This window comes from Ictidomys tridecemlineatus, chromosome 13, assembly GCF_052094955.1.
Source record: "Ictidomys tridecemlineatus isolate mIctTri1 chromosome 13, mIctTri1.hap1, whole genome shotgun sequence".
In the NCBI taxonomy this organism is placed as follows: Eukaryota; Metazoa; Chordata; class Mammalia; order Rodentia; family Sciuridae; genus Ictidomys; species Ictidomys tridecemlineatus.
In genome coordinates this window covers 16,402,344-16,415,627 of record NC_135489.1, presented here as the reverse complement: position 1 = coordinate 16,415,627, position 13,284 = coordinate 16,402,344, and positions in this window count along the sequence as shown.

The following is a 13,284-nucleotide window of genomic DNA, read 5'->3' as shown; positions in this document are numbered from 1 at the left end:
GCAGTAGCCCCCACCCTCCTCCGTCTAGGTCCACCACCATCACCACCACTTGCAGCCACTGCCAGCTGCTCTGCAGACAGCCATCGGGCCAGTCCTCTAGAACTCTCTGGTTTTCATATCTCTCACTTTTTGTTAAGTCTTCCCTGGGCTTGACATAAATCTAAAACCTCTTGGACCAACATTCTTGAGTCCTCTAGTGTCCTGTGATAAAGCTGACCCAGAAATGAATTGAAAAAAAAAAAAAAAAGTAGGTCCTTGTAGTACTCAGGGTTCTCCAGAGAAACAGAATCAATAGGAAACACATGAAGAGATTTGTTATGAGGAGTTGGCACAGGTGATTACGGAGGTGGAGAAGGCCCATGTTTTTCCACTTACAAACTGGAGACCTGGGAAGCTGCTGGGGTAATTCTAGGCCAAGTCTAAAGACCTGAGAACAAGGGCAATCAATGGCGTAAATCCTAGTTCAAGACAGAAGACCAGTGACCCTGCTCAAGCAGGCAGGCAGGAAGCAGAAAGGGTAAATTACTTCTGTTTTCACCTTTTGTTCTATTTCAGCCCTGGACACCCACTTTGGGGAGGGCCATCTGCTTTACTGAGTCCACTGATTCAAATGCTAATCTCATCTGGAAATGCCCCCATAGACACTTCCAGAAATAATGTTCAATCTGGCCACCCCCTGGCCCAGTCAAGTTAACAAAGAATCAATTGCTGCAGCCCTGATTCTGCAGTCTGCTCTCCCATAGGGAATGTGGGGGCATTCTCCCTACCTCATTTCCTCAACTTCTGTATCAATTGTCAGCCATTTATCTCCTCAGTGGATTGGTAATACATACGGATCAGAATTTAGTCCATGACAAATTGTCTGTGGTATTTATCATTAGCACCTTGGAGATCTTTCAGAGAACATATTTTATACTGGCATTAAGCTAATGTGAAGCTGGACCATCTGAGGCTCATTCCCAGGACCATGATATATTGAGCCCTAGGTAGAATTGCTTCCACTGAACTCTGCTCTCCACTCCCCAGCACTCTGTATCAACCAGGCCCACCTCTTCCCTGTGACCAAGCTCCCCACGTTAACCTCTGCACCACACTCCTCCAACCTCCTTCACAGGTCAGCTCAAGGGGTGCCCTTCCAAGTAGCTCCAGTTCCCCACTCCTGCATCCCCCTTCTCTGAACTCATCTGTCTCCCATTTATTTTGACACTTTGAGTTCCCTAGATTCTTGGTGGTGGGAAGACAGTTCAAGATGGAGCTTACCTCCTCCCTTGGCCAAGAGGAGGAGACAACGCAGCCACAACCAAATACATTTAGCTGTTTCCTCTGACTACAGAGGAACATCACTTGGTATGTACAATATTCTCAGCTGTATTTGTTAAGTCCTACAGGCTGCCGACCTGTCTTCATTCTTTGGGTTTCCGGCCCAGGTTAGCACAGTATCATGCCTGTAATGGGCATTTTTGTGGATATTCCTCATCTGGATACATCTGTCCAGACTTAACCAAGATACAGCTTGGATATTTTTTTTAACCCACTCCATTTCCATTTCCAGTTTAAAGGAGTGGAGGAAATCTCTTTTCTGGAAGAACAAGTACAATTTCAAGGTCCTTTCACAATTACCTAATCCAATTTCTTCATTTTGACCATCTGACAGATTCAGACAAACCCAAAGATCTGGTGGCAGCAGAGAGCAGACAGGAATTCTGAAAATGAAAACCACCCCATTAAAACTAATTATTTCCTGATGGTGAGAGATGCATTTATATTGCTGTTGAAATCACTGCTTGTGCCATGGTGCTTTATTAACTTTTGTTTGGATAGCTCTTTCATTACAAATTTTAAAAAAAATAAATAAAGCCTGTAAGCACTATGGATTTTCCCATTTTAGCTTTTCCTCATACAGTAAAACAAAATAACAAAGATAGCTTGCCGTTTTTACCATTAGCATAGAAACTTGTTTTGAAACAAATGTCAATATTGATTTCATTTTCTTGTTACCTCTTCCCGCAGCCAGTCTGTAAGCTTTATGAGATGCACTGCTCACTCTTTCTTTCCTAACATAGTGTCTGGCTGGAACGGGCTCAAATCAGTGACTGAATGGCAGGATCTTAAACATATAGTCTTCTCATAGCAGTACATTCCTCATTCACTCTCAAAAAACTAATTTATGAAATGGCACTCATTAAAGTGGAAGGTAAAATCAATTGTAGTTATTCTGAGGAGCCTCAGCAGGCCAGTCTCAACCCCAGCAGGAAAGACGGAATTTTGGAAACATCATTTCCCAGGCCTGTTCTTTACACTCCATCTTCTCCCCATCTCATTAATATGGGTCTTGAAAATTAGGATCTGGTCCTCATTCCCCTGGTGTTGAAGATTAAATATCTGAGAAATTCCAAGGCAAGAAAATAAGTTTTTATTTAAGGGATAGAACAGAAGGGGAGGGGAAGGACTTCAGAGAGGAGAGAACCCAGAGCGGTACCCAAGGGAGTGGGGATGTCTTGACCCTTTATAGATTCTAGGTTTCCTTCCAGGGAGTGATTGCTTGTGTTGGAAAGTGGTATCCTTCCCTTCCCCTGGAGGTTGTTAGCAATTTAGTGCTATCTACCCATTTCCTTTTCTTTGATAATCAACTATCTGTCCTTCACCCCTCTCATCAGTTTTCCCTCTTCTCTGACCGTGCAATGTTATGGAATTCCACTCACTCCCCAATTTTAACATCAATTTGAAAGTAGAGATAAAAACAAAATATAGGCTCTAAGATATTTTCATCTGATTTTATTTGAAGTTTAAATGACTTTTAAGCCAGTTAGTTTTGAACTTTTCCTATGTATGCATCAGAATTACCTGGGACTCTTGTTTAATACAGATTTTAGGTACCCAGAGATTCTTATTCAGTGCTATCAAGGCCAGAAATCTGCATTTTCAACAAGCTCTCTGAGAGCAAGCAGCTAGTGAACAACACAATGGAATCACTACTTTCAGACATTTATCAACTATCAACCACTTTTCACCAATTGCATCATCAGTTTCACCTAGTATTTTTTCCACCCCACAGTAGGCTGGTAATATTTGTCTGAATTAAACTCATACTGACTATGACATTAATGCCTTAATAAACTTCATGCCTTAACTTTGGAGAATATTTGTACTTTAAATAGAATGCCCAAAGAAAGCAATGTTTACCTCAAAGCAAAAAAAACCCAAAGGGTTAATTTGAAGATATCACTATCATTGATGAAAATCAGAGCATTGGGAGGGGGGACAGTAAGGAGATACCCTCCTTAATATACAAACATGCCTTGTACCCATCAAATAAAGAAACTGTTAATTACCTGGGTAGAGAAGTCTGTTTCCTTAGGTTTATCTATACAATGCTATTTCAAGTGTAGGTTTAATAATCTATTATCATGGCTTAGGCCCCTGGCAAGAAAAAAATTCAGAAAAATTTTCCTAGAAATGCAATTGCTAGGTTAAACAGTAAATGCATTTTGATTTTGATAGTTATTGTTAAATTGCCTTTAAAGAATAATACTAATTTAAATTCTTAACATTTGAGATGCTGAATTTGAAACACTCTTGCTGATACAATATATCAGAATTTTTTTGCCAATTTGATAAATGGAATTAGTATTATCATATTATTTACTTACGTTTCTGTTATTTAAAAGGAATCTAAGTATATTTTCAAAAGCCATTTGAATGATTTTTGTCCACAAATTGCCTGTTCATGTTCTTTGCCCATCTTCTTTTTTTTTTTTTAGAGAGAGAGAGAGAATTTTTTAATATTTATTTTTTAATTTTCAGTGGACACAACATCTTTATTTTTATGTGGTGCTGGGGATTGAACCCAGCGCCCCAAGCATGCAAGGTAAGCGAGCATGCTACCGCTTGAGCCACATCCCCAGTCCCCCATCTTCTCTTTGATAACTGATTTTATATGGACTTGTAAGAGTACTTTATGTTACTCCTTGGGCTGGAGTTGTGGCTCAGCAGTAGAGTGCTCACCTAGCAAGTACAAGGCCCTGGGTTCAATCCTCAGCACCACATATAAATAAATAAAATAAAGGTATTGTGTTCAACTACAACTAAAAAATAAATATTAAAAAAAAGAAAAGTATGTTACTGCTTGTCCTTAACATACTTGCCAATTTGTCACATACATTTTTACCTAACCTATAATATTTTTTAAAAAGCTTAATTTGCATGTAGAATAATTTGTGAATCATTTCTTGAAGGCTTTTGAGACTTTCCATTTTTAAAAAATCCTTTATACTCTGAATATAAAGATATTTTCCTGAATTCTCTTCTTGTTTTTCATATTTTCATTTTTAATGTATATTATTTAAATCTTTCATTATTTAGAGGAGCTAGGAGCTAGCTGAGTGGTAGCATATTTGCCTAGCATGTGTAAGGTCATGGGTTGGGATCCCAGCAACACACACCCACAAATATTTCATATTCTTGGAATTGTTTTAGTGTGATGCATTAATTAAGGAAATTTTTTTCTAATTCTCTCAATACCTAATTATGCAAAATCAAAATCTCCCTACCAGCTGAGCAGTGGCGCTTGCCTGTAATCTCAGCAATTCAGAAGGTTGAGACGGGAGGATTCCAAGTTTAACGCCAGCCTCAGCAATTTAGCAAGGCCCTAAGCAACTTAGTGAGACCTTGTCTCAAAAAAATAAAAAGTGCTGGGGATGTACCTCAGTGGTAAATTGCCCCTGCATTAAATACTTAGTACCCCCCCCAAAAAAAATCCCCACTGATTCAAAATGGCATCTTTATTATAATTTAAATTCATTAAATCTGTTTTGGGTCTCAGGTCTCATTTATAGCTCTGTATTCTGTTCCATTGATTTGTCTATGTACTGATGAGAAACCATTTTAGTACTTATGGCTTTTATCATCTATTTTGATTTTTGATGGGGCTAGTCCCTTCTTACTCTTGTTTTTCAAAAACTTCTTGATTATTACCAGTTTACTTTTCCATATGAATTTTATAGTTATCTTGTTTGGTTCCACCCTCCCCCCCCCCCCCCGCCGCAACAAAATCCTATTGCAATATGATCAGATTAGGATTTCAAAAGAATCATTTTAGCTACAGTATGAAGTACAACAGTACATGCCAAAGATACACTACTAAAGGGGATCACAGGGAAATTGAAGGTAAATTAGACCAGATTGCAGCAGTAGAAATGGAGTAAAGTAGAATGTAGCGATGAACTTGTCAGAACGTGGATGAATATGATTAGGCAGTTTAGGAAATGAAAGTGTTAGTCTTACCTGAATCAATGCTAGGATTAGTCCAGTTCTATAAAAGCTCCAGTTTGCTTCATTCAGGATGCAGGCTTACTTTTAGAATTGCCCTAAAAATCAGTATCCTCCTGGGAAAAGACCTAGATCTTTTCTGTATAGAAATATCATGGGGTCCAGATAAGATACCCTAGACTGAACTGCCTTCCCCAACATGCTCTTTGTCAGGAACACCAAACCAGCTTCTAGGGAAGTTGACAGGCCCAAACTCCATGATTTTAAATGGCAACAGCATATTCTGAAATATTCTTTCATATCACATTTGGAGCCTGGGAAGTCAACTGGTGGTCAGTGAAGAAAACATATACTTCAAAAGTTGTCCTTCTTCAGTTCCTCTAAGAGTTAAACAGAATTACTATACAATTCAATAATTCCAGTGCTAGGTATATATCCCAGAGATCCTTGTACACAATACAGCATATTCACAAAAGCCAAAAGGTAGAAATATCTCATATGCCCATCAATGAATGAATGGATTAAAAAACTATTTTATAAGCTTGGAATTTGTGTTTTGGTGTGATTATACATACACACACATGCACAATGGAATATTATTCAGTCTTAAAAAGGAATGACATTCTGATACATGCTACAACATGGATGAACCTAGAAATCTTTGTGCTATGGGAATAGGCCAGATACAAAAGACAAATGTTGTGTGATTTCACTTATAAGGCCTTCTGAATGGTCAAATTCATAGAGATAGAAAGTAGAATTGAAATTACCAGAGACTGGACAGAGGGACAATAGGGAGTTATCATTTAATGGGACCAGGGTTTGATGAAAAAGTTTTAGGAATGGATAGTGGTAAGTTTTACAACGTTGTGAACTTAATAATGTTTAAGTGGCCAATTTTATGTTGTTTATATTTGACCACAATTTAAAAAAAAATTTTTTTAAGTTTTCTTATGAAAGAACACGTTTTGACAGAGACACCCTCCTTCACCAGTGGGATAAATTATGATCATGTGACTATGCTTTATAAATCATATTAGCTCTCCAAGACCTAGGTATCATGGGGTAGGCAACCCACTCTGTCACCCAAAACAATGCAAAATATTTTGGGAAACCATCTGTAGAGCCTGCATCTCCGGAAATCCCCTCCCAAGTGGCTAACCACAAAGGGAGGAGACCTAACAAGGTGAAACCAAAAGTTTACAACCAAAGCCTAGTCCATGTTGCTGCCGTCTGTGTAGATTAATGCAGAGCAAATGTGCATTCAGGAAGGAGAGGATCAGCACGGGCACACTTTCTTTGCTTTCATCTTTGCTCTCTATTCTAGAAATAGTCTTGTCCCAAGTGTCTTTTGAAGCAAATAGTTGTTTTTTTTTTAAAGGAGATGGGAAGGATTTGTTTGTTTGTTTGTTTTTAAGAGAGAGAGAATTTTTTTAATATTTATTTTTTAGTTCTCGGCGGACGCAACATCTTTGTTTGTATGTGGTGCTGAGGATCAAACCCGGGCCGCACGCATGCCAGGCGAGCACGCTACCACTTGAGCCACATCCCCAGCCCTGAAGCAAATAGTTTTGAAGCATTCATTTAAAAAGAGTTGTTGAAAACTCATTTTGTAAGTCACTAGAATAAATACTGGGCTGTATTCACTGAAGATGAAACTGAGTGACCATCAGTCAAACTGGTGTTACAGGTGACCACTGAGCTAAAAGCTGTCAAACTGCCAATAATACTTCTAGGAATCTGTAATAAAAATAAGGAAATCTAAATGCGCAAACAATCCACAAAGTGAATAATAACATGGTACCCAGAGAAAGGAAGGCATAATTGAATAATATTATGCAAATTAGGGGACATAAATTACTTATAGTGATAAAATTCTTTATCAAAAATTCTACATAAAATGCAAATGTTGCACTTAAGAACATAGCTCATTGGTAGAGCATTTGCCTAGCATGCACAAAGCCCTGAGTTTTATCCCCAAGAACCATTAAAAAAACAAACCCCCCAAAACCCCAACTTTTCTAAACACATTGGATTAAAACAAGTGAAGAAAGGTTCAGGCATTTGCTTGGTGGTGTTTGTTTGCTTTGAGTTGGAGTCTTGTTATGTTACCCTGGCTGGTCTCAAAATCCTGAACTCAAAGGACCCTCCTGCTTCAGTCTCCAGAGCAGCTAGGACTACAGGCATGTACCACCATGCCCAGCTAGGCACTGGCTTGATGACAGGAAGTGAAGGGAGCACAACAGAATATGCTTCTCAAGGGAAGAAGGTAGTAGTCCTTCCAAGAGTATTGTTATATGTGGTAAAGATGTGTGAGCTTTAAAATTTACTAGTTAGTGTATCAATGATGCTGGGGAAATGCCAAGTTAAGAAAGATGTGTTAGTCAGCTTTCTGTCACTAGAAAGGAGGAAAGATTTAGTTTGGCTCACAGCTTCAGAGGATTGGTCCTTGGTCACTTGGCTTTGTTTCTGGGCCTATGACAAGGCAGAACATCATGGCAGGGAACATATGGTAAAGCAAAGATGTTCACTGCATGATGGCTGGAAAGGGGTCAGGGAGAGAGAGAGAGAGAGAGTCACAGAGAGAGAGGGTAAGGGGTTGGAGACAAAATAAACCCTTCAAGAGCATACCCCCAATGACCTACTTCTTCCAACTAGACCCCAGCTCCAAAAGCTTCTACCAGCTCCTGAGAGTCCATTAACAGATTTGTCCATTCATGAAGTCAGAGCCAGCGTGATCAAATCACCTCCCCAAGGGACACTGCTGCACTGGGAATCAAGCCTTCAACACATGAGCTTGGGAGGACATTTAAGGTCCAAACCATAACAGAAGATGCAAGTAATGGGATGCTAATATGAAATTTTCCCTGAATTCCTTGAAATAAACATCGCATTCTAAGTCACAACCAGTCATCTGGAGCCATATTTTTCCCTCTCTGTGCTCAGCACCCAGAAGGCTCTGCTCTTCTCTAGTCCATATTGCTTTATTCAGACAATTTCTGAAGTAATGTCAGCCATTATGTGAGATTCTCATCATCTCCACTACATAGCTCCAAAGTTTCTCCCCAAGTCCTTTGACTAGTGTTATTAATCTTAAGTACTCATGACTCATGCCAGACTATGCCATGCTCCTCTCTGGAGTGGATCTTGAGGTATCCAGTTATGAAACAATGGTTGGAAAGAAGTGGCAAAAATCAGCCCTGTTTTCCCCACGTTCCTGCCCAGCTCCGGTTCTGCCTTCATCTCCTCCTTCGGCTTGGTTCCTTTTCTGCTGATACCTACAAAGGAACGTGAGAAAAGTGTCTATACTTTTGAAGACTGTGCTCTCCTCTTCAAAGCTTTAGGGAGATAAATTTAGACATAAAACAGGAAGTAATTCTCTCTGTGACTGAAAGCCATCTAAGAGAAGTTACTGCCCCAAAATATTTTGAAGCTGAGGTGTTGGGGGAGTACTAGCAAGCTCAGAATAACCTGCAGGGCTTGTGAAGCCACATATTGTTGGATCTGTCCCCAGATGTTCTGATTCAAACAGTCTGAGTTGGGGACTGAGAATCTGCATTTCTAAAAGTTCCCTAAAGATAGTGATACTGTTGACCCAGGACCATATAAAATCCAGACATTGGTATACTTTAAAATTTCCAAGTCAAGACTGAACACCACTGCCCTGGAGATTATGCATCTCTTCTTAGGCCAGCCTGCATCTTAGATACTAAGAAGGTTTTAAAAACACCCCTCCCCAGACCGATTAAGTCTCTGGGGATTGAGGCCCAGGTATGGAGTACTGTTTCAGGGTTCTTCAGATGAATATGTGTGTGTGTGTGTGTGTGTGTGTGTGTGTGTGTGTGTTTGTGAGAGAGAGAGAGAGAGAGAGAGAGAGAGAGAGAGAGAGAGAAACAGTATAACATAAAACTTACCATTTTTGTATCTAAGTCAGTAGCATTAAGTAAATTTATGATTTTGTGCAAAAATCACCACTACCCATTCCCAGAACATCTTCATCATCGCAAACAGAAATTCTGTACCCAATAAACAATAAGTCCTCCTCCATTCTCTCCTCCCGAATCCCCTAGAAACCACCATTCTATTTTCAGTCTCTGTGAATGTAACTACTCCACATACTTCACATAAGTGAAATTATACAACATTTGTCTTTTTCTGCCTGGCTTATTTCACTTAGCCCAAAGCCCTCTACATTCACTCATGATATAGCATGTATCAGGATGTCATTCTTATTTAAGGCTAACTAACATTCCAATAGTGTATATGCACCTCCTTTTGTTTATCCACTCATCAGTAGCTGAATGTTTGAATTGTTTCCATCTTTTGGCTTTTATGAATATGTGACTCTAAACATATACATGAGGGATATGTTTACCCTAAGCAGGATCCAAGACTCTGCTTTCTATTCTTTGGGGTTTATACCTAGCAGAGGAATTGTTGAATTGCATGCCAATTCCATGTTTAATTTTTTGAGGAACTAACATACCCTCATGTGATTCTCCTTTTTTGGAGGAGGTGGTACTAGGGATTAAACCTAAAGGTGCTTAACCACTAACCCACATCCCCATCCCTTTTTTTTCAAATTTTATTAAAAATAAATTAGGGTCTTAATAACTTGCTTAGGGCTTCACTAAGTTGCTGAGACTGGCTTTGAACTTGTGGTCCTCCTGCCTCAGCTTCCCAAGGAAGTAGGATTATAGGTATGTGCCACCATGCTCCCTCATTCGATTCTAATGTGTAGCCAAGTTTGAGGAACATTGGTATAGGCAGCATCACTCCTAAAACTAGAAAGTATACTGATTGGTAGTTGGTACTAAAGAATGGATTCATTGTTGAAATAATTTCTTCAGAGATTCCATTTGCACTGTAACCTACTGCATTTGTTATTGTCATAAATTCAAAAACCTATTGTGTGGACTAATGAGGTTATTACCCTGTTGAAAATCCCAAGAAAGTGTCTAATTTTCAATAGAAATAACACCTCAATTATAATTCCTACCTGCAGTTGAAATGTATCTCTTATGGTAATTTAAGTATCCAAATGTCTGACATTTTCCTTTGTAGATAACAAATTCAATCAGATTCAGTATTTTTCCTATTATAATGGCAATTCTATCATAATGCCTAATATTGCTCATGTCATAAAACTCATGCTCAGATAAGTTATTTTAAAGAGGAAAGATAAGATGGTAATATCCTTGGAGGGATGTTGCTCCTGTGCATGTCTTCCATCTCATAAAGCATTGCTAAATTATTCTTTTCTATCAGGCACAAAAATGTGTACCTAAAATGAACTGCCAGGATACTTGACTACACGATTATATGTCCTTCCTCCCCAACAGGTGTCTATTCTGAAATATCAACTGCCTTTTGGAATGCTTTGATACCCTGTCTGCAGATTGGACTATTTCTCTCAATTTGCAGGTTCTGTTTCCAGGAAGGAATCATCTGGGATTCTGGATGCGGAGACAGAGGAGGATGGCGGGAGATGGAAATACATGTAGGTTCCCCGTAGTTTTTAATCCCAGATCTCAATGTATACAGGTTACAAGTCCATAAGAAAGTATACATGCATAACATGGGTAAAACCGGAAATCCCACAGTGAACTTTGAGAAAGAAAATGTGGACAACAGGTCTAAGGAATAATGAGTGAAGGCCTCAAGACTTGCCATTCTCAAATAAATTAATCTATCTCTTTTTTAGGGGGAGAGGAGTCTTGTTTTATCATTTTTGAAAACGTGTTTGAATTTGGACAATCACTACTGAATGTGAGGATAAGGACAGTGTTCCAGGTCATCCACTGTGGTCATTGAGTGGGGCAGGAAGAGCAGTGACACTTCAGTGCTCCCTGGACACTCAGTTGAGAGGAGATGTAGCAGCTGTGTGTCTTCAGATCTGGGTGGTTCTAGGTGGTTCTGGGTTCTTGTGGATATCTCTAGAACACTAGTTTTGGGATATGTTTAGTAAAACTAGGCCAAATAAGCAGATATGTTTGGATAAATGCTGAACAGTCAGCTTTCCTTATATGTAGGTTCCACATTCACTGATTCTACCAATCAAGGATTGAAAATATTTGGGAAAAACTTGCATCTGTTCTGAACATGTATGGGCTTTTTTCTTGTCATGCTTCTCTAAATGACACAGTGTAACAAATATTTACACAGCATTTACATGTGGTATCATAAGTAAATCTAGAGATTATTATGTACACAGGAGGATGTACATAGGATATACACAAATATACCTATGTATTTGCATAGAATATAAGCAAATACACCATTTTGTATAAGGGACTTGAGCACCTGAGGATTTTGGTAGCTGTGGGGTAGGGTGGCTTGGAATCAATCCCCTGAGCACACTGAGGGACTAGTAACGTCACAGCTGATTTCAAGTAGTAAAGGCACTAAAACCTAAAGAATCCCTAAGCAAATGTTGTCCTAGAGCCAGAAAAGTAGCTGCTTCTGACTCCAGTGCTCCATTGTATGCCTGGCCCTTCAAACCCTACTCACTCCTCTTGGTATCCAAAACCTGCTGTCAACCACAGCCCTTCACAGCTCTCATTTCCCTTTACTATCCACTTCTCTCTCCAAGGCAATGTATATTCCAACCCTTGAATGCTGAAGTCCACCTCCATCCCTCTGGCCTTTATTTCCCCACATGGAGCATTTTCATCCCTGCCTTCAAGATCCAACTCTAAACTCTGCCTACAGGAAGCATTTGCTGGTTACTTATTATAATACTTATGAATAACCAGTTATTTAAATCCCACTGTATTCAATCTTATTATCACACAGAACCTGCTGATGATACATATATACACAATTCTCCTCTTGGGAATAATTCATCTTCTCTACCTTTCCAGTTTCTTCATTCAACCACAGGGCTAGGGCTGGAGTGTAGCACTGTGGCAGGCCTTCAGCCTGCCACAAAGTAGGCACACGCAGTACATATCTGTTAATAATTTAATGAAATAATACAGTTAGACAAGGCCTAACATGTGTGAGGCCCTAGATTCAATCTCCAGCATGAGAAAAAAGGAAGTCAATAAATAAAATGGAAAACAACAGGACAGGACCTTCTAATACCTTTGCCCTCTCTATTGTACTTTTACAACATTCCACACACTAGAAATGTTTTGTTTCATTTCCTGCTGGCTAAAACAAGCTATGAAAGTTTAAACTAAACATTCTTTAAAGCATAGTGATTCATACAGCCTAATACTACCCTGGACTGGCAAAAAGTAACCCCCAACATTTCTTCACTCTGTCCCCTCTTTTCATGCCCAGAATCAAGACACTTGGCAGAGGCCATTATTTCTCATCTATACTATTATTGTAATACTTCTTGAATCTCCAGACTTGTCCCTCCCTACAATGCTGCCAAAGTGAGTTTTAAAAATTTTCCATTACTCCCCATTACTTACTTAAAGCAGAATTTCTCAAGCTTTAAATATTTACCTGCTTTCGAAGTTTTGACATATTCACGTTTCACCTGTAGTCTTGGAAATTTAATAGATTCCTTTTCCTTTAAATAAAATCATATTTTAACTTAAAGTTGGCCTCATCCTAATTAATACTATCAGAGAAATGGCAACTTTGGCAGATTTTTTTCTTTTCTGTATTAAATAAGTGTATAACTATGAAGACAAAAACATCCATGTGCTATTCCAAAATATGTTGTATCACCAAAGATGCACAAATGATCCTCTGGAAGGCACAGACCTAGAAGGAAAAACCTGGTCCTTTGGCCTGACCCAATCCGATCTTCACTGCCTTCTTGGTTTTGGTCCTTGCCCTTTTCTCGTGTGTGTTGCCAGCTCTCCTGAACCAACTGCAGGTCACCAACTTGCCATGATGTTTTGTGGTCATTGCATAGCTCTTCTTTCCAGCCCTTCTCTCCACGCATCTCTTCTCATCTGCTCATGTGGACGGAAGGACCCTCCTCAGCATTTTTACACTTCCTTTGCCATCAGCAGAGTACTCTCCACTCCCTGTCCTTGGATTTTGACAACATTG